This window comes from Halichoerus grypus, chromosome 11 (genome assembly GCF_964656455.1).
Source record: "Halichoerus grypus chromosome 11, mHalGry1.hap1.1, whole genome shotgun sequence".
In the NCBI taxonomy this organism is placed as follows: domain Eukaryota; kingdom Metazoa; phylum Chordata; class Mammalia; order Carnivora; family Phocidae; genus Halichoerus; species Halichoerus grypus.
In genome coordinates, this window is record NC_135722.1 from 64,237,050 (window position 1) to 64,262,157 (window position 25,108).

General features: G+C 41.2%; 1 long non-coding RNA gene across 2 annotated transcripts in view; it reads right to left on the minus strand.

Annotated features, from left to right (window-relative positions):
* Positions 1–25,108, minus strand: part of LOC144379452 (uncharacterized) — a 28,267-nt gene continuing 3,159 nt past the window's right edge. The window contains exons 2-5 of one of the 2 annotated variants that reach the window (XR_013442503.1): positions 9,293–9,813; positions 8,252–8,443; positions 3,112–3,257; positions 1–54 (exon numbers count right to left, since the gene is read on the minus strand). This is a non-coding gene — a long non-coding RNA (uncharacterized LOC144379452). The remainder of the gene's footprint in view (positions 55–3,111; positions 3,258–8,251; positions 8,444–9,292; positions 9,814–25,108) is intronic. The other variant, XR_013442504.1, reaches the window with a different exon arrangement.

Sequence of the window (25,108 nt, forward strand, 5' to 3'; positions counted from 1 at the left end):
CACTGGAAGTGTGGCTAGTCTGGATTGAGATGTACTATGAGTGTAAAATACCCACTAAAAAAAAAAGAAAAGAAAAGTAAAATATCTCATCAACAATTTTTGTATTGATTACATGTTGAAAGGTAGTATTTTGGACATACTGAATTAAGTACAATATATTATCAAAATTAATTTCATCTGTTTCTTTTTACTTTTTTTAGTGTGGCTGCCAGAGCATTTTAAATTAAATATGTGGTTCTCATTATATTTCTACAGGACAAGGCTGCTCAAGGCTGCCTGAGTCACTTTCTCTACCTCAGTTTCCCCCTTGGAAGAAGGGGCAAATAACTTTTGAGTTACTACATACAGGATAGGAGACACATATGGATAGACCTTGCCTTTGTATTCATCACTCTGCTTTTGAAGCATAGTAATTACAAAATGTTGTCATTACTACTGAGTGGCATTTTTATCCCCTATTCCTTTTCAGGTACAGAGGAATCTTGATTAACCATACACTTCAAGAATGGAATGCCTGGTAAAAATAAAACATAATCTCGTCCTATCCCTTGTTTATTCAGTTATTCATTCATGTATTCATTTCATATTACAAATATTTATTGAGTGACACATTATGTACATGGTACACGGCTATAAAAAATTCAGAGATGAACCAGATGTCTACTGCTGATTCTCTTTCAAAAATATATTAGTTTATTTCCTTGTGTTTTATGCTGAACATCACAGGCAGCCTGATATAATGAAAAAGCCCTGGCCCAGGGGACATAAGACCCACAGTCTAGTCCTGGTGTTATGAGTTATGTGAAATAAGCAGGTCTTTTTTAATCTAACTCACCCACAAAATTAGAAAGGATAAAAATATCCACTTTGCCTACTGCAAAAATAAAATAATGGAAGTGATAATCCACAAATTGCTATTTCTTACTTACTAGAAGACACTGTATCAGAAGTCAGAAGATTTGGTTTCCCCTCTGGACCCTACTAACAAAATACTCTGTAGCTTTAACCTCTCACACCTTGGTGTCCTTACCTCTAAAATTAAGAGGTTAGGGGATGCCTGGCTGGCTTAGTCAGAAGAGCATGTGACTCTTGATCTCAGGGTCATGAGTTTTAGCCCCACGCTGGGTGTAGAGATTACTAAAAAAGATAAATAAACTTAAAAATAAAATGAAGTTAAGAGGTTAGGGTGCAGAGATCCCAAGATCTCTTCCTGCTGAAAATTCCAGGTTTTAGGAGTTTATGATTTTAAAGTAATCATTCTCTGAAGATCAGCAATTCAATTTACTAGCGTCATGATTAGATCTGTTTTCTAGCCATAGATCTTAAAAGATTTAAATGTATGAAACACTGGAAGCTTCTCTGGAAATCGTGCTTATTTTTTTGCAGAAGAATCTCTGCATTGGCATATTTCACAGGGTGTTTTGCCCTCTGCATTTTAAAAAGCCAAATAGGAGAGGAAAAATTGTAAAGAGATAAAAACGACTGTTTGAGTTACCTATTCGTGTGTAGCAAACCACTTTAAAACACAGTGGTGAAAACAATTTATTATTTCTCATGATTCTGTGGGTTGGTGGTTCTGCTGCTTCTCACTCCCTGACTGGGGTTCCTTACACCGCTGCATTCAGCCGAGTGCTCAGCTGAGGCTGAAACATTGAAGGTGGCCTCTCCTTCTCCAGGGCTGTGGTCCACATGACCTCTCCTCATTCAGTAATCTAAGCCCAGAATCCTTCCATGGCAGCGGAAGCCCAAACATTACAAGAAGCAAGCAAGCATTCATGCAAACATTCGTGTCACATTGGCTATTGTTCCTTCAGCCAAAGTAAGTTTTGTGGCCAAGTTCAGAGTCAATATGGGGGAGCCTGAGGATCTGGAGGACTGTTTCATTGGGGACCACCAGTGTCATAGTCTACTGCCACACCTTCCATTCAACTGAGTTCTAATTAACAGAGCTCTTACCCCCATTTCTCATGCTCCTGCATGTATCGTTCCATTCTTTTCTTCTGTGCTTTGTGCATACTTCCCTTTCTGCATATATCACACTCCACTTTAATTATCAGCTTATATTTTGATCTTCCCTCACCCAAATGGGACATTTGTGAATAAGGAAGGAGAAAGTGGCTTACTCCTCTCTGAATATTGAGCGTCTATCACAGTGTCTCCACATAGAAGTCATTTAGTTAATAACACTGAACGACACAGACTTGAATTCTTTGGATCTTCACCCAGGGCCAGAGGTAGAGCATCTCATTTCAGATAGCACCAGGGCAAGGATTCCTAACCGAGGCTCTTTATTTTCACTAACTTCTATCTGCAGTTTGTCATTTCCTTCAGTTATAAATGTAAGCAACAACCACAGTAGTGTTATGAGTAGGTGTGTGAGCTTACCACCAATGGAAACCACAAATGTTTCATATCACAATACAGATGACTTGTAGATACTGTAAATATTGCAATTATAAAATAATTTTAAAATAATTTGAACAATTGTTTTGCTTTGTAGTCCTAGGTTTTTTATTTTATTCCATTTAGAAATATTCTTCTTAGGAGTACATGTGCTTTACCACACCTCCCAGGCTGTCTGTCGCAAAGAAAAGGTAAAGAACCCCTGATTAGAATAAGCACCTGACTTGGGAGACATTTAATACTCTTGGGAAGACCCTCCCTCCCGACCTCACTAGAACCACATCAACATTACCTGTTTGAAAAGCAAGTTCTCAGGCTCTACCACAGACCTTCTAAATCAGAAAGTCCAGGGGTGGGGCCCAGTAATCTGTGTTTCTACAAGCCTTGTAGGTGATTCTGATGCAGGAAAGAATTTGAGAACCATTGAACCAGGATAAACAGGAGTGAATTGAAACTGAGCTATATACAAGGGTAGCTGGAGACCATTTAATCAATCAATGAGTATAGATAAATACTGATGGATAGCTGTATTTCCTCAGCCTTGGGAAAAGTACTATAGGAAAATGCTCTATATCTTAATTTCAGTGTTATAATGTAGATATATACATATATAAAAAGACTTTAGTCTGTACACTTAAGATTAGTGCACTTTACTATATGTATATTACATGTCAGTTTTAAAAATAACTATACATAAGCACATAATACCTTATCCCTGCCTTTGAGGAACTTTCCATTCAGGTTAGGAGTCCATTTATTCGGTCATTTATTGAGGACCAGACACTGTGCTGGATGGTTAGGGCTGCAACAGTGAATAAGCCAGGCATGAAATCTGTCTTCATGAAGTATACATTCTAGTGGAGGAGTCAGAAAATAAACAGGCAGTTATAAAACAGTGGTAATGTCCATCATAATTATGAACAATATATAGCACTAAATAATTACAGCATTTCACTGAGCCTAAGACAAACTTTTTCACAGCTTAACCTTTCCGAAATAAGGATGTATCTTACATTTTATAGTTGCCAGTTTTATTAGAAGGGTCTTCCTAATGGTACATAAAATAATAGTGCATCTTCAGTCGATGGCATCTTAGAGTTTGTGAAACTTGATATATTCTAAACTATTAAGTATCACAGGAGTTCAGGGATATGGAGATCTCTAAGCATTCCAAGAGTCAAAAAGGGCTTCAAGGGTAAGGTGAGACCTGAGCCAGGTGGAAGACAGAGTAGCATTTTTAAGAGAAGAACAACAGGAGCAAGTGGAGGTGAGACATCCAAAAGAAAGGAGAACCTGTAATTGAGAGGCACAGGCCTGGGTGAGACAGAGAAGGGGGATGTGAGGAAGCAAGGGAGCTGAGTGGCTAATAACTTGAAATCAGATTATAAAAGACCTAGAAAATTAAGCAGATGATGCAATTAAAAGTAAGGAGCAATGAAAGACTTCTGAGCAGAAGAATGAAAGGTTAAGTCCAAAGTTGGTATGTGGATTGGACTCAGCAACAGGGAGATAGATACCTATATATCTATATCTATATCTGTATCTATATCTATATCTATACATATCTATATCTATACATATCTATCTATACATATATGTGTGTGTTTGTGTTTGTTGTTGTTGTTGTTGTTTTTTCAATTTTTGGTCATCACTGCTTGAGCTTGAAGGAAGGAGATGCACTGACTTGAGACTCAGAAGCTATGAGCTCCTGGCAGAGCCATGGCAAATACGAGAACTATATACACACAAGCGTGTGACAAATATGAGAACTACATACACATGAGCCAACGCCCTAGTGCTCCCCCAGACCCCGGGGGAGAGCACGCCCACTGGCTATTATTGCTCTCCAGCTGCCAAACCTGAATGACTCCTGTGGCCCCAGAGCCAGCCACACCAGCGCTGGGCTGCTGACCATCGCCCCCTCTCCACTTGGGCCTCAGGGAGAGCCCTAGCTGCTCAAACACTTGTCTTCTTTTTGAATAAGCCTCAAAGTCCTCCCAAAGTCGTCATTTAATCCTCGCCACATCCAGGTGAAGTAGCTGTTACCAACTCCATTTTACAAGTAAAGAGACTAGGGCTCAGAGGTGAGGCAATTTGCCCAAGGTAGCAGAGCTGGGATTCACACCCTCCTCTGTCTCCTCTCAAGGTTTGCTCTTTGAACCCATATTCTCTATGAGTCTCGGCCCTAACCCGACTGCCAGATCAATGTTTCAGACCCCCACTTAAAGAGTCTGGAATTAGTACTAATATAGGTTGGGTTTAGTGTGCACCCACGTGCCCACCAAATTACAGCCTTGTCCCTAACTCTTTGTCAGGAACATGCTTGCCTTTCCATAAGACTGGAACTTTCCTTAACTCCTTGCTTTGCACTTTAGTTACTCTGCCACGCAGAGACCCAACCCTGAATCCCTGACCCTTTGACCTTCTCCCGCCAGTCTCTTCCTCCAATCATGGTCCTGATCCGAACCAGATAAATTCTGTACCCCAACCTTGTTTCCTGCTTGGTTTTGAGCACCACCCCTGTCTGAAAATTCCTGCTGCTATGCCCCAATCCCTGAGATATGATTTGCCAGCTAGGTCAGTCTAAGGCTCCAACTTAGAAACTAGAGCTAGGCTCAGACTGAGGTAGAGCTGGCCCATGGCTTAGGATGTGGAGGTAAGTAGGAATCTGAGGAGAGAAAGTAGCAAGCATCCAACCCAACCCCAGCCTCCTCCCTCCCTGCACCCACATTCATTCATTTACTTATTCAATTAACAAACATTTGAGCCACCGCTAGGATATGAGCTTCACATAGGCAGAAATGTTGTCTACCTTTTTCATCATTTTAAGACCTACAATACAGAACAATTTCTGGCACATAGTAAGCACTAGCTATATATTAGTTGAATGAATGAAAAACTGATGAGTGATCAGAAAATATTTAGTGTCCTAGAGTATCTTCCAAGTTGTGGCAGTAACCTTTAATAGAGTGCCAAACATGTTATCTGCTTGTATTCACCAACAATAAAATAGGCTTTCATCTGTCAGCATGTAAAGTTTGTAATCAGACATATCCTATGCTAAGATCATTTAAAATTTTCTAAGATAAGAAATAGCACGTAGACTCAAGAGAAGGTAAAAATACAGCTAAGTCATGTTTTAGAACATTAAGTAATTTATTTTTCCCTTTTATTAAATTTCCAAACTAATCTTTGGTCAGTACTATCAATGCTACTAAGCATTTGCCACTGGTTTCAAAAGAGTTTGCAACAAAGAATGCCTGATGATTGCCAAAAATTACACAGTCACCATTGGAGGTAAAAAAGCTATGGCATTTGATCACAAAATTTCTAGACCCAAAAGGAAAATATTGATGCAAAGCTTTAAAATTTTACTTTGGCATACTTCTTAGGGCACTAGACCAAAGAACACTCAAAGGTTTTCAAGATGCATGTAAACTCTACATGCTGACTACAGGATGCTGTGGTTAGTCCGGCTGAAGCTCCATCTGCCATCTGCATGCTCAGAGTAAACAAAAAGCAACTCTGGGACTTGCACAGAAACCATGGCAAACCCTGAGGGGGGACTCGAACTTTGAATTAAAGGAAACCGCAAGTTACCACACCGCTGACCACGAACATGTTTACATTTTGTCCAATTGGGGGCGAGGGCAGAAGGAGTTTTGAGGACTTACAGAGCTGCTGCGGGAGGTGTGGTTAAAGTGGCCACACAGTGTCGAGGGGAAGAGGACCCGGGAATATGGATCGAGGACCCAGCTACACGCAGTCAGAGGGTCAGAAGGCCCCTGACTAACTTGGGCTTGGGTTGGGTAGGAGTTGCCATCTGCTGGGTATGTGGGCGGAGGGGAGAACACTCAAACAAGTAACAGATGTCACTTAAAATGATATAGGGCCGACAGAAGATTGCCTGAAGCCAGTTTATGATTATCGAAAGTGTCAGTCTGAGCACGGGGAATGGTTTACAAAATTCTGTTAAAGATTTTTCACTGAAAGTCATAGTGTCTTGGGGTAGAATGGGTTACCCTGAATAACAAAGAGAGAAAACATTGCATCGGTCAGTGAGAATGGACCATGACACCTTTCAATTTCTAATTCTTGCTCAATTCTGCCACTCTAAGTAAGATGAAGCAGTTGAAGAATTAGCAAATATTTTCCCTCCCCCTGCATGGGGTAATTAAATGGGAGTAAATGAGCCAATAGGAAGTCAGCTCCTAGCTTAAAGCTGGCCTGGCTAAGAGGGGCAGGTGGGGAGGGAGTGGGGAGCCCCAGGAGAAGTCAAAGTCATGACCCACAGGCCAGAGCTTCTGCGGTCTAGGTAACATCCATCCCGTACAGACAACTCCCCCAGACTCTGCCCCACTCTTTCTGCTCACCCCAAAGCCTCAGCAAAGCAGAGATAGGGTTTGGGACAAGTCAAATCATGAGCTCTACTAGCTGCTACATCTGTCCCTAGAAGGATGCCTGGACCATTAGGAATACAGCTCTGGGCTTAAGAGGTCAGAGAATGAAATTTGCATAAATTCATGCCACTTTCTCCTTTCTTCACCGTGTCTATTTTGTAGCTTATTTACTTTCTGAAGTGCTTGATGCTGAGTGTGAAACTTCAAAGCACCATGAGGGTGAGTTATAGAGGAAAGGAAACATTCTAGTTCCTAGAAGCTGTTTTGCAACATGGAGCAATGCTTTGTGTTTCCAGGCAACTGGACTATCTGTAGCCGAATCCCAATGAGGAGATGGGTGGGTGAGGAGGGACTGGGAAGAGCTGGATGTGTGATCACCAGCCAAGCTGGCTGGGGTTTGGAGCAGGGCTCAGCCTAAGCCAGAAAGCCAGAAACTAAAGTGTTAGGCAAGGAAGCTGAGGCAGAAGCCGAACTGTATGGATTTTGACAACACAAGAAAATTAAGGAAGAGATGGTTGAGATATCCCAGAAAGCATGAAGCTCAGAGCCAGAGAAGTAAGCTGGAATCCGGGCTGTCATTTCCCATTAGCAAAACCTTTGCCAAGCTACTTAACGTCTCTGAGATGCAGGTTCCTCAGGTATAAGACAGGAATCGTACAGGGACGTTGTGAGAATGAAGCTTTATAACGTATAGAGGCCCCAAATATATAGGTTTTTCTTCTATCCTTGAAAGCAAAGAAAGGATCTTAGCAGCACAGCAAGGACTACAAAGAGAGAGAGTGTTTGATAACTGTTTGCTAATAAATGGGGGAAAACATTGCATTCCAGGTCCTATCTCCAGGTGAGGCTGAGGTCACTAGTCTACATGTTCTCATTTTACTGCTCAAAGTGAAGCTCATGAACCACTGACATGACTTGGGAACTTCTTAGAAATGTAGGCTCTCTGACCCCACTCCAGACCCAAATATCAGATATCCACTTTGGTCTGATTCCCAGATGATTTGTCTGCACATTAAACTTGAAGAAGCACTGCTCAGTCAAGATTGACTGGAGGAATGCAGAAGTCTGAGTCTCCTGGTGGGTGGCTTCTCATGGCTCCAGCTGGGAGGGGTGGAGGGGGGGTGCTGGCAGGAGCCGTCAGTGAGTATCCAAACAGATTCCTTAAATTGTGACCACCGTCTCTCAGGGTTTGAGCAGAGGGCCAGGCTGCTCTGCTTCAGAGGAGCGGGGACCCCAATCTGGCTGGGCAGGGATAGTGCAGAGATTCCATGGATGTGTGAGCAAAGGTTGACTTTCAGAGCCTCAGCCTGGACTTGAAGGCAAGAAGCCAAGTCCAGGGGACTCAGGTAAGTGAGAAGCTAAAATGGGTTATGCTGGTCTACAGAGTCAAAGTCTAAAGGACAAGAGTCTGGAAGAAAAAGAAAGCAGACAATTCAACCAGTACTTACAGTGCCACTTATGGGTAAGACAGGGAATGAGTTCTCATTTTAGGAGAGGTTGGTCCTCATTCTCGGGCTCACGCTCTTTCACATGTAGGTGGATGTATCCTTGTGTGGGTGTAGCCTGAGGGGGACCCAGCATTACAACACACTGGCTCCTTAGGAAGGCAGATAAGAGGCTTGCTGGAAGGTTCCTCTGACCTGCCAACATAAAGAGACGTCAGTCAAGATGGGAAAGTGGAAATTTCAGGGACTGTTTTGGAAAGTTCTGTGAAAAAGTCAACAGGAAGTCCCAGAACCTTTTGCCCACACCACAATCCTGTGTGTTTTCAGTAAGGAATGGGCCACTCCTCAGGAGACAATACGCTCACACCCCTAGTAACCTGGATAGCCTTCTCTCAAGGGGGGCAGCACAGAATCCTATTATCCAAAGACGTCAGACCTAGAGGGGACTTGGTAGTTTTCAATCACTTTTTAATCCATGGAACCCTATTTTCTAACACTATTGGATCTCCAATATTTGAAATGGATATGAATGAAGCTGCTCTTACTGAAACAAAAGCTGGAGCCCAGAGCCATTCCCTTCCACCCCAAGGCCCTCTGAGGTTCCTGGGTGGAACCCCCTTGGTTCCACAGGACAGTTTGAGAAGCACTGCTCTGCACCAGTCCTATTGTTACACAAATGAGGAGAAGGAGGCCCAGGCTGACAAGATCTTCCTTGACCTGCCACTAGCTCATCTCACTATCCATGTGACTCCCTATGGTTTAGCCATTGTGGACTTTTCTTCAGTCTTCAGAAAACACCATGCTCTCTCTTCTGGGCCTTTCTATATACTCTTCTCTCTGCTTGAAACACTCTCTGCTCCTCTTCATGTCTCCTTGGCTTCCCACTCCATTCCTGCCTGCCTGACTCCTCAGTAACCTGCGGATCCCAGCAAAGTCCTGTTTGCTCTGCTCACTGTGCCCAGCACTGTGCCTGATCAGTAGTCAGTACTGCATGTCTCTTTGTTCAAGAAGTGAACAAGCACATGTGCAGGAGCCTTGCCCCACCGCTGCTTCTCCGGCTCGAAGGTGCAGAGATGCTGATAGCCCCTCCATCCAAATATGGGGTGGTTGTGAGCATATCCTCATCCAGTCCACGTTGATTCCTTCTCAGGGTGTTCTGATTGGTGTATAAAAATGTGAGGCTGAAAATCCAAGTAATGGGAAAAATGTGAAGGAAGTACAAAGTGAGACACACTTAGAAAATGTTGGTAGGTCCATGTGATAGCAGCCTTCAAAGTGGCTATACAGAGTTATTGGCAGATATTTGTTTCTTATGATGACAGTTTTCAGATAGCATCCTGACCTGCCACCCTGAAGGTTTAGGAAAAAAAAAAAATAGGTCTTAAATCAGACTACCTTCTAACCCCAGGAACTATATTTGATATTACTAGTAGATAATCTTCCAAAAGTTCCATAAGAAATTATTCACGACTTCACTGATGACAAAACACAGCCATAAAACATGCTACCTGGTATATCTCAGGCATTTCTGTGGTGGATGCATGAATCTCTCCTGGAACACCTGTCTGATGATTAAAAAAAAAAAAAGCCAAATAAATATGAGGTAATGATGCACTAAAATTTTTCTGAATGTGCAAGCAGCTACAAATGCTAAGTCAACATATTCCAAAATTGGCTCTCCCTATTAGTATGTGGGCAGTAAATTGTTAAGAAACACTAATTATCTCTTTATTTATTTATTTTTAAAAGATTTTATTTATTTATTTGACACAGAGAGAGAGAGAGAGCACAAGCAAGGGGAGTGGCAGGCAGAGGGAGAGGGAGAAACAGGCTCCCTGCTGAGCAGAGAGCCTGATGCAGGACTCGATCCCAGGACCCTGAAATCATGACCTAAGCCGAAGGCAGATGCTTAACTGACTGAGTCACTCAGGTGCCCCTAATTATCTCTTTAGATAGTATTACCCCAAACATTATTTTTATAAGCTTCATAGAATGAGTCAACAGGTTAAATCAAGTCTCTGCTTAAGCATCATTTTATTTAAAATGACACTTCCTGGTAAACAGGTTTTAATTAAAAAGGAAAATTACATTTGCATCCCTCGAAGATAAAGGAAACACTACAGACTATTTCACTATCTACACTCTCTGTCTCTACTTATCTTTGGCACCAGTTACAAAGGAAAACTACCTGGAAGGATAATTTCTCCCATAATAATCCCTTCCAATTAGACAGGATTTAGCAACTTATACATGATTTCATTTGCTCCTGTCAACAGCCCTGTATGGCAGATATAACAAGAATTAGCGTTAACTTCAGGTTAGAAATGAGGATGCCCTGGAAGCCATGGGAGCTTCGAGACTTGCTCATGGTCACCCTGCTAGTAGCAGTTCAGCCAGGCTTTGAATCCAAGGTTTGTGATCACAGGTCTATCTCAGAGCTATCATCAGCAGGTAAACTGTGGTTAAGTCTGCCTGATGTCTTAGATCATATTGTAGAGGGCCCTTGAAGGTCTTCTTGTTGCTGTTGTTCTCAAACTACACTTCTTAGAACCCCAAAGGTCCATAGTGATGCTTAGGAAGCCACCATAGGGAAATTGAGAAGACAGGATCCTGGGATAATATCCCAATCAAGGAGCTCTGTGTGCCTGGGTGGCTCAGTTAGTTAAGCATCTCCCTTTGGCTCAGGTCATGATCTGGGAGTCCCGTGATCGTGCCCCACATAGGGCTCCCTGTTCAGCGGAGACTACTTCTCCCTCCCCTTCTGCCCCTTCCCCTGCTCCTTCTCTCTCCTGCTCTCTCTCTCAAATAAATAACATCTAAAAAAAAAAAAAAAAAAAAAAAGGAGCTCTGTTTTCATGTCTCATATACTAATGTTTCAAATAAAATTTCTTTGGAAGAAAGTATTCCTCTGCTTAAAAATTTTTTTTGAAACTCCAGTATACTAGTCCAAACTTCTCATTTTATATATTGGAAAAGACCCACAAAGATCACATAATTTGTCCATTTTCACACCCAACTAAGATCAGACACCAGATGGTTCCCTCCACACTCAGTCCACAACCCTGTGAGACAAGAGTTAAGTCTCTCAGGACAGTGTTTTACGTCCAGCTGAAGCTCCCCAAGCTGAGTGTGTATTAGGATCACCTATGGGGCTTGTCACAGATTTCTGGGTCCCGTGTCCAGAGTTTCTGATTTAATAGAGTTGGGGTGGGGCCTGGGAATTTGCATTCCTAACAGATTTCCAGGTGACGCTAATGCTGCTGAACCACCTATCTACAGGATACAAAACAACTGAAAAGTCTACTGAATTGACCAGATAATTGTGCATTTCCTCAATTTTATTTCACTCTGGAAAAGTGGTAAAGGGAAATTTCTCCTCCAGAATTTATAAACCCGTGGCTTTAACCATGCTGCTACACATTCATTAACACCTAATGTTGCTATTCTATCACTTCAAGATCCCAAAGCCTCTGTGTAGCAGATGATGCTGATGTCCCAGCTCATAGTCCCCCATCTCTGGGATGGGCAGTTTCCATGCACACAGCCAGCTTTCTATCTCAATGGGTGGCATCTCTTTGGTATATCTGTCTGAGGACTTTCTTTAGCCAGCAGGAGCTTGCTCAGTCCACGTGTGTGTGTGTGTGTGTGTGTGTGCATGTGTGTGTGTGTGTGTAATTAATGCCCCCACTTTCCAGGGCATCCTTCAGACAGTGAGGATATGAATCTGCAGATAAATACTCCAGCTTAACCTATCTGTCGGTGGGATAATTTTGGAGCTTATTCAAATGACTCCTCAGAGGGTCCCTAGTGAGATTGTGCCCCAGCTTTACACAGCAGTAACTCATTCATTCATCACCCTTTACTGGCATTTCTCCCTTTCCCAACCACTTCCCCCACTTCCTCATTTGTGCTTCCTGAGATCACTTCCTAAATAAACTACCTGCGTCCCACATTCTTATCTCAGGATCTGCTTTTGGGGAAACACAAACCAAGACACTCTATCTCATAGTTGTTCACCAAATTCACAGAAGCATCACCTCCTAGCTGACCCACACCTGTTCTTGCTCACCTTTCAGATCTAGGCCCTGGGGTTTTGTCCACAGGTCTTCCAATAACACCACTAACACCAAGTTAGGGTGTACTGGATGGATGTTAATAAGCAAATGATATACCGATTGTTGTTGCCTTAACAGTAGCAGAAATACAGACTGTCGAATGTGTGGATACTTATGAATCATTAACTGTATACTTAACTAGTCACTCTTCAGAAAGAGGCCCAAGTTCATCAGTCAGATCTGTGAAGGATGCCAGCTTAAAAAAAAAGTGGCATTATGCATATTTTGCAAGGCATCGTTATAAATATAAATATTTTAAAAACAGTTCATTCTAAAACAGAAATAAATTTCCTTTTGAAGGTTAATCTGTTAAAGTAAGATTAACCTTCAGCAAATATTTACATTTGAGGAGTGGAGTTTCAGCAGTGAGGGCACTGACATTTGTCAAACTGTAGTGCATGCAAACCTCAATGGAAAAAAAAAAGACTATGTGAGAAACAATTAAATTGTTCTTAAATTGAAGCCAAAAAAATAGATTCTTGGTTAAAAAAAACAATGAAATGAATCAAACTTCATCCTAAATAATAGAGCTATTACATGCATTTCATTCCACTCATTGTTGATGGCTTAATTTTTTTCTTTATTTAAAAAACAGTCCTATTGTGGGATAATTGACATATAATGAACTGAACATATTTAAAGTGCACAACTTAGGGACACCTGGATGGCTCAGTTAAGCATCTGTCTTCAGCTCAGGCCATGATCTCAGGGTCCTGGGATCGAGCCCCAGTTGGGCTCCCTGCTCGGCGGGGAGACTGCTTCTCCCCTCCCTCTGCCCCTCTCCCTGCTTGTGTGCTGTCTCTCTCAAATAAATAAAATCTTAAAAAAAATAATAAAGTGTACAACTTAATAAATTTTGACATATGTATGCACCCATGAAACCATCATGCTGACTTATTTTTGAAAGCAATATTATTGAGTTTTAAGTCTATATTATCTTGAAATCCAATTTCTGGAATAATCCATTAATTATCATATTGATGCAGTGATTCACTGTGGGCTAAAAGCTCTTCACATTACTCCCTATTTGAAGTGGCTATATGAGTATGCTCAAAATAATTGGTTGGCACAATTCCCTAGAACTTAGGAATAGCTGGCAAGTAATAATAAAAGCTACCACTTATCGAGGATCTATCATTGCCAAGAGCCATTTTGTAGTTGTTTTTTTTTAAGATTTTATTTATTTGACAGAGAGACACACAGTGAGAGAGGGAACACAAGCAAGGGGAGTAGGAGAGGGAGAAGCAGGCTTCCCGTGGACAGGGAGCCCGATGCGGGGCTCAATCCCAGGACCCTGGGATCATGACCTGAGCTGAAGGCAGACGCTTAAGGACTGAGCCACCCAGGCGCCCCAATTTTGTAGTTCTTTAGATACATCATTTGTAACACGTACAAAAATCCCATGAGGTAAGTGTTACCAATTCTATTTTATAAGTGAGCAACTGAGAGAGATATTTATAGGGCTAGAACATGACAGAGCTGGGAACTACATTTGCTACACTATGTAATATTCCCCAAACTGTAAATTTGTTTATTTTTTATTTATTCAACAAATACACACCAGACCCTAAGTTAGATGTTGAAGATACAGCAGTGAAGATGATTGACATGGTCCCCAACAACATAGTTTATAGCCAGTAATGAAGAAGTTTACTATTTCATTGAAATATTACACAAATAATCAATTACAATTGTTGTGAATGTCTACGGAGAGAAGTAGAAGGTGCTCTAAGAGCATGAATTGGGGACCTGATCTAGTTTGGGAGCAGGCAATTAGAGGAGGCAATCATAAGGAAGTAATGTTTAAGCTAAGACCCAAGAAATGAGTTGATCTATGGTGTTTTAAGCAGGGGAAGTGACATGATCAGATTTGCAAGACTTACACAGTAGTGGGAAGTGAAGGAGGGAAAAATGTCTTCCTTGAGAATTGCCAACTACAAGCTCAACCCTCAGGCAGGGTGGGAACCAGAACCTACATTCCTATGTAGCGCAAGAAAACCTCATCATACTTAATATTGTTAAAAGTGGCTCTGGGTTAGTTAATGCTCTCAGGCATTAGGTTAGTAAATGCAAACGTCCAGGAAAAAAAAAAAAAACCTTAAACCATCTTTCAAAAAGTTCACCCATATAAGGTTTCAATGAACATGAATTCACAATCAAAATACCACCGACATGGAACAAGCTGCCATGAGCAAGAATTGGCAGAAGCAATGAAATATACCAGAGTCAGAACTGCAGAGACTGCAGATAGGATTAGAACTATCAGATTCAGAATATAAAATAAGTTCCTTTGATATATTTAAAGAAATAAGAACATCAAAAGTATAATTAAGAAGCAAGATATTTTACATATGATTTCACTCATACGTGGAAGTGAAGAAACAAAACAGAAGAACATAGGGTAAGGGAAGGGAAGGAAAAATAAGACGAAATCAGAAACTCTTAACTCTAGGAAACAAACTGAGGGTTGCTGGAGGGGAGGTGGGGGGATGGGGTAACTGCATGATGGGCATTAAGGAGGGCACTCAATGTAATGAACACTGGGTGTTATATACAACTGATTAATTACTAAATTCTACCTCTGAAACTAAAAGAAGAAGAAGAAGAAGAAGAAGAAGAAGAAGAAGAAGAAGAAGAAGAAGCAGCAGCAGCAGCAGCAAGGTATTTAAAAACTGATCAAATAGATTTGAAAAAGAACAACACAGAACTACTAAAAATTATATGTGTAAATTTTTATTAATCCTTTCTCTCTTAAATATGTTTCACATATTTTCTTCCAGGTTTGTTGCTTCTGTTTAATTTGTGGTGATCCTTGTCATTCACTCCTCTATTTTTTGTTTTTTCGAGGTCAAATCTATCCATCATTTGTCTTTATGGCTTTTGCAGTTTGCCTCCTGCTTAGATATTTTCCCTACTCTGAAGTTATTTTAAGAACCCTTATTTTTTAATGTTTATTAATTCATTTTCATCTGGATTTTATATTAACACAGGAGTCCAATATTGCTTTTAATAAATTGCATTGGGAAATTCCAACACTGTTTATTAAATAGACATTTCTTTCTCACTAATTTGAAATATCACTTTTAACATAAACTAATTTCTTGTTCTAATCAATGAGAATTTAGTTCTCTTACAACTTCTGATCTCACTTACTCTCCCCCCATCCTCCCAATTTTGGGTTAAATCATCAGTCACTTCTTATATAACAAAAAAGCATGCAAATATTACACTGATGATGCAGGTAATTACTATGATTATGTTTCCTTTCTCGAACACATTTTTGTTTTTCCAGGAGTTAACAATCATCTTGTTATTTTCAGTTGCAAAGTTTCCTATGAATCTATTCAAATGCTTGATTGGACTTGTCAAACACACCTATTGTTATTATTTTCCAGACACTAAAATATATCAAATAATCTTTCTGTTCCATTTTTTTTCCTGGCACTCTCCCCCTCAGAAATCTCAAGTTCTCCTGCTCCATTCAGGCTAATTACTTCCTAGGCCTATGGCACAGCTGTCAGCTGGAATTCCCTTTAGAGCTTTCCCCCAGTGGATCCTTCAAATGTCAGTATGTGCAGGTGTTTTGTCTTTAGAGAAGCAGCCTCCAGTCTCCTACCTAGGGGACATATGCCTGGTGGCTATTTGGAAGAAAGGTCTTTGTGGGAGGAGATCTAAGAAAGAAGGCTGGGGGTTCCACTCTTTATTACTTGAACTTCCCCATGATCAGCATGTTTCAGTCTCCTGCCATTAACCTAACCCCACCTCACCCAGATATGTCTCATGTCCCTGAGTCTGTCTGGGTCTCTCTTGCTCATTATCTCCAGAGAACATGCTTCCTGTTGCCTGTGGAAGGTAGCTCCCTGATATCAAAGGATGGGGAAAAGGGCTTTAATATCTACATAAAAACTTCAACCAATCCCTACACCTCACTTACCTTCAGTGTACCTGGTACCACCTCAAGTCCTGCATCCTCTGTGGACTCTCAATAGCAGCTTCCTCTGCTCTAAATCACATTTTGCTCCTCCACTCATTTTCCACCTTTCAATTTCTTTTTCTGAAATTTCTCATTTGCTCACATCTCCTTTCCAATTTTCTGTCTTTGTGGATTTATACTCCCTCCAACCCTATCCCGCCCCACCTCTCCCTATTTAATAATGTTTCCACAGGAGGAGATAAACTCAGCTATATTTAACTGAAAGTCTCTCAACCTCATAGTGCCATATATGTATGTATAGATAGCACTATGTATAGATAGCACAATATAAAACACCAGCCTCAATGAAGCAACCACTGATCTGTTTTCTGTCACTATTGATTAGTTTGCATTTTTGAGAGTTTTATATAAGTGCAACCACACATATGCATTTTTATTTGTCTGGATTCATTCATCTCTGGATAGATTTGACCTTTATTCAATTTTTAAAAATCAGCTTTATTGAGGCATACAAAGTCACCAGTTTTAAATGTAGGGTTTGAGAAGTTTTGATAAATGAATATCATCATGTAATCACCACTAGAGTCAAGATACAGAACATGTGAAAAGGAATATTTTCAACTTAAGCAAAGATTTAAGGGAAACACAAAGCTTCTTAGTTTCAGAGAAAGTCATGCGCTGTATGCATGCAACATTCAAGCATCACCCCATGAACACACAAAACTGAATGCCATTTAACCTCCCTTTTCAAGTTACACAGCTGTGAGAACTTACATTCTTGATTATTTACAGGGAACTTTTGTGACTGGCTTCTCCCTTTATTTTTTATTTTTTTACAAATACCTCTTTGGTGCCTTAGGAAATAACTTCAAAGATAAAGTAACAGAAGAGGGCTTGTAAGGGAGTTAGATTAAAACCTAAACTACATTTGCATACTGTTTATACTTTGATTCATTCCCTGCAGTGATTCTTCTGTCTCTGACCAGTCCACTGACCTACTATGGAAAGTGTCACACAGCCCATAAGTTTCTGTCAGCCATGTTGTCTCAGGGCTCCTCCCTCCCAACTAGTCTCCCAGCCTCCAGTCTCTCCCCATTCCATTCCCACCTAAATATTACTGTTCATTAATCTTTCTGAAGTCTTGCTTTTGTGCTGGGAAACCTTCCACAGCTCCCCAGGCTCACAGGATAAGGTCTGAGTTCCCTAACGCCACCTTCATCTCTGTGTGCCCCACCTGTTTGGGTTCCAGCTGTGGGCAGCTGGGAGCCATCTCCAGACAGTCATGGGGCTGAGCCCAGCTGCTGTTGTGCAGGCTGGGCTGTGTATGTTTTATCTTTCCCTACCCCAGCACAACATGTGGAAAGGCCTGGGTCTAGAAAAACAGTGTTAGGACTGTATTTGTTGCAAAGGGATAAAAATTTACCCCTTAAGCTTTATTTAGAAAGCCGAGTAAGGCTTTTAATCAGCTACTATAAAGAAATTTCAGTGACTTATGTGAATGTGGAGATCTAGGTGTCATAATAACTTAGAGATTTTAGGCTGCACATGTCATTTATTTGTCAAATACAGAGCATGACATGCCTGGGTTGCTTTCTGAAAAGGATCACATTTATTCATTTATCCAAACATTCATTGAATATCTCTTGAGCACCCCTTACACGTCAGGCTCTGTGCTAGGCATCGGCGGTATACTGTTGAAGCAGAGAGATATTGTCTCTAACCTTACAGAGCTAACACATTAGCTGAATGAGTCATTACGAGAGTAAGCAGAGCTACAGAAGGAAGGTAAAGAGGGAGCTGGGGTGGACACCACTGCCCTGCTCACATCCCCTCAGCTTTCACCAGGCAAGCCGAAGGCTTCTTCCTGCAAGAGACTCTTGGGCTGAGTGAAGACTTCTCTGGCCCACAGCCGGCAGGAGCATGCCCAGCCCTCGCATGGTGCAGGCCAACAGTGCCAGGCAGTCAATGTCCTCAGGAACAGTCCTCAACCAATGGAGAGGGAGAATGGAGACTTAACCACCCAGCTTCCTCACCTTGTGGGTGGGACAGCTCTGGGGGTGTTCTACGCCGTCTTAGCCTGGGCTGCCATAACAAAATGCCATCCACTGAGTGGCTTAAACAACAGAAGTGTATTTTCTCACAGTTCCAGAGGCTGGATGGCTGAGATCAGGAGGCCAGTATGGGTGGTTTCTGGTGAAGCCTCTCCTCCTGGCTTGTGGGTGGCCACCATAGCACTCTTCTCTATGTACTCTCTCAGAAAGAGAAAGAAAGAATTCAGGGGAGCTCCCTGGTGTCACTTCCTATAAATACACGAATCCTACTGTATCGAGGCCCCACCTTTACAATCTCATTTTAGGTCCTCCTTGATTTTTAATTATCTCCTTATTTCCCTATCTCCAAGTCATATTGAGGGTTAGGCTTCAACATATGAAACACAATTCAGGCTATGGCATATACTGTCTCCCAGGGTTCCCCAGTGAGGCTGAGCCCGTGACCCATCTCCCAATAGCCTGTTCACTAAGGCACTCTGAACAGGCTTCTTTTTCTTCCCTCCTCATCCCTCCATCTTCCTACCACAGCTTCCTGAGACTACCTCCCAAATAAACCACTTGTACTCAAATCCCAATCTCCAGGAACTGCACCAATGACTGGAGCTCATACCAGGGACCTGACATGTGCCTGGTGGGTCTGGATATTGGAGAGCCTTACCAGCTGTGTCGGGAGTTCTTTCCTAAGGGCTCTGTGGGAAGCCACTTAAGGTCTTAAGCAAAGGAATGAATCTCGGACAGAATGTGGAGGAAGGACTCAAAGAAGTAAAACGCTGATTCAAGGCAACTAACTGGGAAGCTATTTCTTCACTCAAATCAGGAGAAGACTGTGATCAGTGCTAAGGAGGAGGCAGTGAAGACAGAGCCTGACATTTGAGGAAAAAGAGAGAGTCAAGAACAAGTCCAGGTCTTCAGGCTTGAACAGCTAGGTGGACGCCAGTGCTATTTACTGAATACGGATCATAGCCTTGAGGATCAGCAAGTTGGAAGGGTGGGAGATAATGAGTTCTGGGTGTGATGTGCCTGTGAGACACATAACTGATGCTGAGTAGGCAGCTGAGTATACAGGTTTGAAGCTAGGTCAGAGATGCATATTTGCGTCCCACCAGATACAGATACTGAGTCCCGCAAGCCCTCTCCAGCCACATGGGAAATGTGACCAGAAGAGCTCCACATTTTTCTGCTCTCTGGCATTCTCTCTAAAATAATATTTTAGAAGGAGGGCGCCTGGGTGGCTCAGTCGTTAAGCGTCTGCCTTCGGCTCAGGTCATGATCCCAGGGTCCTGGGATCGAGTCCCACATCGGGCTCCCTGCTCAGCGGGAAGCCTGCTTCTCCCTCTCCCACTCCCCCTGCTTGTGTTCCCTCTCTTGCTGTCTCTCTGTGTCAAATAAATAAATGAAATCTTTAAAAAATAATAATAATAATATTTTAGAAGGAGTATGAGGGAGAACTAGTATTTACCGAGAACCTACTATTTTCCAGGAATTGGACCAGGTGTTTATTCTTCACAACAGCTCCAAGAGGTATGCAATATTATCTCCATTTAAGATGAGGAAATTGAGGTACAGAAAGGAGAAGTCATGTATCCAAGTTCACAGCTGGTCAGCTGCTTCAGAGAGAAGCTCTGGACTGTCTTAGTCCAAATTTTTGTTAAAGAAAATAAGCATCAGCAAAGCACGGTCTGTATCCTGTGTGTCTTAGACTCCAGACTCCACAATGAGCAATTCCCACAGTCAGGTGCATTCACTAGGAGGGTCTTTCGATTTCAGAGTCCCAAGACTATTCTCTCTGCACATCCCTGTTCAGCTAATCTTCCCTCATTTGGACAACTCTCATTCCAAGTGGTCCCCCTGCTGGTGACCCTCTTCTGGTATAGTCCCACCTGAAGTCTTCTCCCAATTTCTGTCTCTGTAGATTTGCTTTTTTTGGACATATCATTTAAATGGGATCTTATAAGGTGGTCTTTTGCAATGGTTTTCTCAGCTAGTGTGATGAATAAAAGGTAAAATATTTAGTATTTCCTCAACACCCAAAACCTCATTGTTTTTATTTAAAAATATTGCACACCAAAAAAAAAAATATATATATATATATAAAACACATGATCTTGGATTTGCTAATACTGATACACAGTCCTGAAAATGCCCTAATTATTTTTCCTTCTGCAAACAGGTATTTTTTTTGCAGATCTGCATTAAACTTATACATTCATTTGGAAAGATTAACATTGACATTATTCAATGTTATATATTTTCAATTCCAGGTACATAGTATTTCCTTTCTAATCCAGTCTGTTAAGTCGGAAGTTTCAAGAACTTTAAAAAAATTATTATTTAGGTTTTGAACATATATTATCTGTATTAAACTCTTTACTGGTGTTATTTTTATATGGCACATTTCCCCACGGTCTATTCTAAATCATTATTTCTGATAGACAGGAAAGCTATTGAATTGTGTACAAAATTTTTGGAAAACAGTATTGAGGCTTTTCAAAAGATTAAAAAATAGGACTGCCATATGACCCAGCAATCCCATTTTGGAGTATTTATCCAAAAGAATGGAAATCAGGATCTCAAAGAGATATCTACACTCCCATGTTCACTGCAGCATTATTTACAATACCCAGAATATTGAAACAACCTAAATGTCCATTGATGGATGAATGGATAAAGAAAACATGGTATATTCATACAATGGAATATTATTTAGCTTTAGAAAAAGAAGAAAATCCTGTCATTTGAAACCATATGGATGATCCTGGAGCACATTATACTAAGTGAAATAAGTCAGTCATAGAAGGACAAATACTGCATGATTCCACTTATATGAAGTGTCTAAAATAGTCAAACTCATAGAAGCAGAGGATAGATTGGTGGTTGCCAGCGGCTCAGGGGAGGGAGAATGAGGCGTTGCTATTCAACAGGTATAAAGTTTCAGTTACGTCAGATGCATAAATTGTAGAGATCTGCTGTTAAATACAGTGCCTACAGTTAACAACAACGTACACTTATTTTGTGAGAGAGTAGATCTCATGTTGTGTTCTTACCACAGTAAAAAAAAAAAAAAAATTAACTGGAAAACAATTATACAAACACAGTTCTTCATAGATAGAAGTCAGAATCTATACTGCCTCATTCTCCAGATGTGAGGTAGTGTCACTCCCTATCTTCTAATTCTTTAATATGTTTGTTGGAGGCAGAGTTTCACAGACCACTTCCTGGTGTGGGGGTGGGCATCTCACCTGAGTCATAGAAAGTTCCAGAGATTGGGCAAGCTGATAACTTGAGCCAGGGAGATGAGGTCATTCTTTTTGCCAACCATTGCAATCTTGCAAAAGGCAGAGGTGGTGACATGTTTCCTGGACCAGAAACTAAACCTATGTGAGAAGCCCTTAGGCAGAAGAAGATGGAAAGTGTGATCAGTGGAGTTCATTCTGGACCCTGTCCCCACCTTGACCTCTCCCAACCCCTCCATACTGTAGCCAGAGTGAACTTTTGTCATGAAAGATGATTCAGAGGACCCATCACGATCTGTCTCTGCTCACTTCTCTCTAGCCTGCTGGCTACCTCCTCTCCTCTCTCTGGGACCCAATTCTCTAAGCATTAGTAAATTTCTTTCAGCTCCACAAGAAAGTCATCATTTTCATTTTTACCTGTAGGCCTTTGTCCATGCCTATCTCTCTGTTCCAGCCCCTTTCACATCCAACCTTCCAAACTGACTAATGCCTGCTCATTGTCAAGTCGCAATTCAGACCTCAGTTCCTCTAGGAATTTTTCCCTGACCCTCAAGACTGGGTTAGGTTGGGGCACCTGGGTGGCTCAGTCGTTAAGCGTCTGCCTTCGGCTCAGGTCATGATCCCAGGGTCCTGGGATCAAGTCCCGCATTGGGCTCCCTGCTCTGTGGGAAGCCTGCTTCTCCCTCTCCCACTCCCCCTGCCTGTGTTCCCTCTCTTGCTGTGTCTCTCCCTGTCAAATAAATAAATAAAATCTTAAAAAAAAAAAAAAAAAAAACTGGGTTAGGTTTTCCCCTTCCAGGGGTTTTTACCCCTATTCTATGGGTTATCCAACTGTGTTGTGATTGCCTATTAACTTGTCTGCTCCTCACTCCCCCTATACTGAAAGCTCCTTCAGACAGAGACAGAATCTGCCCAACATCTGACCTCATGAGATACCCCAAGTTAGAGCTTCCCAATCAACTTGCTCCCAAACTTCCTGATCCATAGACTCTGTGAGACAATAAGTGATTGTTGTTGTCTTGAATCACTAAATTTTGGAGTCATTTGTTATAGAGTAATGGATAACTAATACACTATCAAAACTTAGCAGCTTTAAACAACCATATCTCAGATTCTGCAGGATAGTAATTGGCAATCTCTTGGTCCTTGTGACATCAACTGTGGCACAACTCAGCAATACTCAGCTGATGGGTGGGCTTGTTGGGCAGCTCCAAGATAGCTTCACTCACAGGTCAGGCACTTCTTGGGCTAGAAGATAGGTTTAGTTGGAACAGACGACCATAGGGCCTACATTTGGCCTCTCCAGCATGGCTGTCTCAAAGCAGATGGACTTTTTACATGGCAGCTGGCTTCCCTCAGAAAAAGTATCCCAAAAGAACCCAGAAGAAGCTGCATGACTTTTTATGATCTAGCTTTGGAAATAATGTACAGTCATTTCTGCTATCTCTCTTGGTTGAAACAATCATAAGACCACCTAGACTCAAGAAGAGGAAAGAGACTCCACCTCTTGATAGGAGGAGTATCAAAGAATTTGTAGCTATTTTTTTTAAAGTCAACTAATTATTAAGGTATAATTTGCATGCAATAAAATGCACCCATTTAAATATGTAATTTGGCAAGTTTTAACAAATGCTTATACCCTGCAACTACCACCACCATGAAGTTATAGAGCATTCCTTCATCCCAAAGTTCCCTCCTGCCTCCTTGCAGTCGGGCCCCTCACCTCTCCCTCTCAGCACTAGGCAACTACTAACCTGCTTTCAGACTCTTCTAGAATTTTATATGATACAGTATACAGTTTTTCACATTTGACTTTTTCACTTAGCTAAACTCTTTTGAGACCTGCCCTGTTGTTTATTGCGTGTATCAATAGTTCATCTCTTTTTTATTGCTAAGTAGTTGCTATTGTATGGCTATAAACTTTTTGTTTTAGCAGTTACCTGTTGATGGACATCTGGGTTGTTTCCAGGTTTAGATTATTATGATAAAGCTGCTATGAACAATCATTTTCATTTCTCTTGAACAAATATCTAGGAGTGGGGTTGCTGGGTTGGTCATACGAGAGATATGTGTTTAACTTTATAAGACCACCCAATTGTTTTCCAAAATGGTTGTGCCATCTTACTTTTCCAGCAATAATATATGAAAGTCCTAGCTGCTCCCCATCCTTGCTAACACACGGTATTGTCAGTCTTTTTAAGTTTAGCCACTCTAATGGGTATGTAGTGGTATCTCATTAGGGATTTAATTTGCATTTCCCAGAGGACTAATGGTGTTGAGCGTGTTTTCATGTATTAATTGGCCACTGATATGTCTTCTTTTGTGGAGTGTCTGTTCAAATCTTTGGGCATTTGTAATTGGTTGTTTTATTCTCTCATATTGAGCTTTAGTTGTTTATAAATTATGGATACCAGCCTTTGGTCAGGTATATGTATTGAAATATTTTCCTCCAGACCGTGGCTTGCCTTTTCATCTTCTTAAAACTAATGAAAGAGCAGAAGTTTTTAATTTTTATGAAGTTCAATTTATTATTTTCTTTTTTTAAATTCCTATTAAAAAAACCTATAAACTGGGGCACCTGGGTGGCTCAGTTGATTAAGCGACTGCCTTCGGCTCGGGTCATGATCCTGGAGTCCCGGGATCGAGTCCCACATCGGGGGGGGGGTCCCTGCTCAGCAGGGAGTCTGCTTCTCCCTCTGACCCTCCCCCCTCTCATGCTCTCTCTCTCTCTCTCATTCTCTCTCTCAAATAAATAAATAAATAAAATCTTAAAAAAAAAAAACCTATAAACTAAAAACTTTGCCTACCCAAGATCACGAAGATTTTTTTCCTATGTTTTACTCCAGAAGTTTTATAGTTTTAGCTTTTCTGTTCAGACCTATGATTAACTTTTTATAGGTGTAGTTAATTTTATAGGTGAGTTAATTTTTTATAGGTGTATAATCAGGTCAAGATTCATTTTTTTTTCCAGGCATATGCAATGGTTACAGTAGCATTTGTTGAAAATAGTATCCTTTCCTCATTTATTTACCTTGGCACTTCTGTCTGAAGCAACTGTCTATATATGTGTGTATATATATACATATATATATAAAATCAAATATGATAATGAAATATATGTAAATATATATGTATATATGTTTTTACATATCTATTTCTGGATGTTTTTGTCACGTTCTATTGATTTGTATGTTTCTCTTATGTAGTCATATTTTAAAACTGCCAAAAGCATGTAGCAACTCACTGGAGCTGAATCGCTCCCATGACATCATACACTAACGCCCTCAGGCACAGTCCGTACTAGCTGGCTCAGGCTTCTGGGAGATGACACTCTGGCTCCAGCTTACCGTTCTGAGCTCCTCTCCCTCAGAGAGCACAAAGAGATCATAAAAGTAATTTCAAAAATTAGTTAGGAGGAGGAGGAGATATGTGGGGGGGAAAGCGATGTGATCTCTTTTTGCCAGAGTTCTGGTCATTCAAGTTAAACTTGGTTCCAAGAGACGGAGAGATGAAGAGATGGGGTAGAT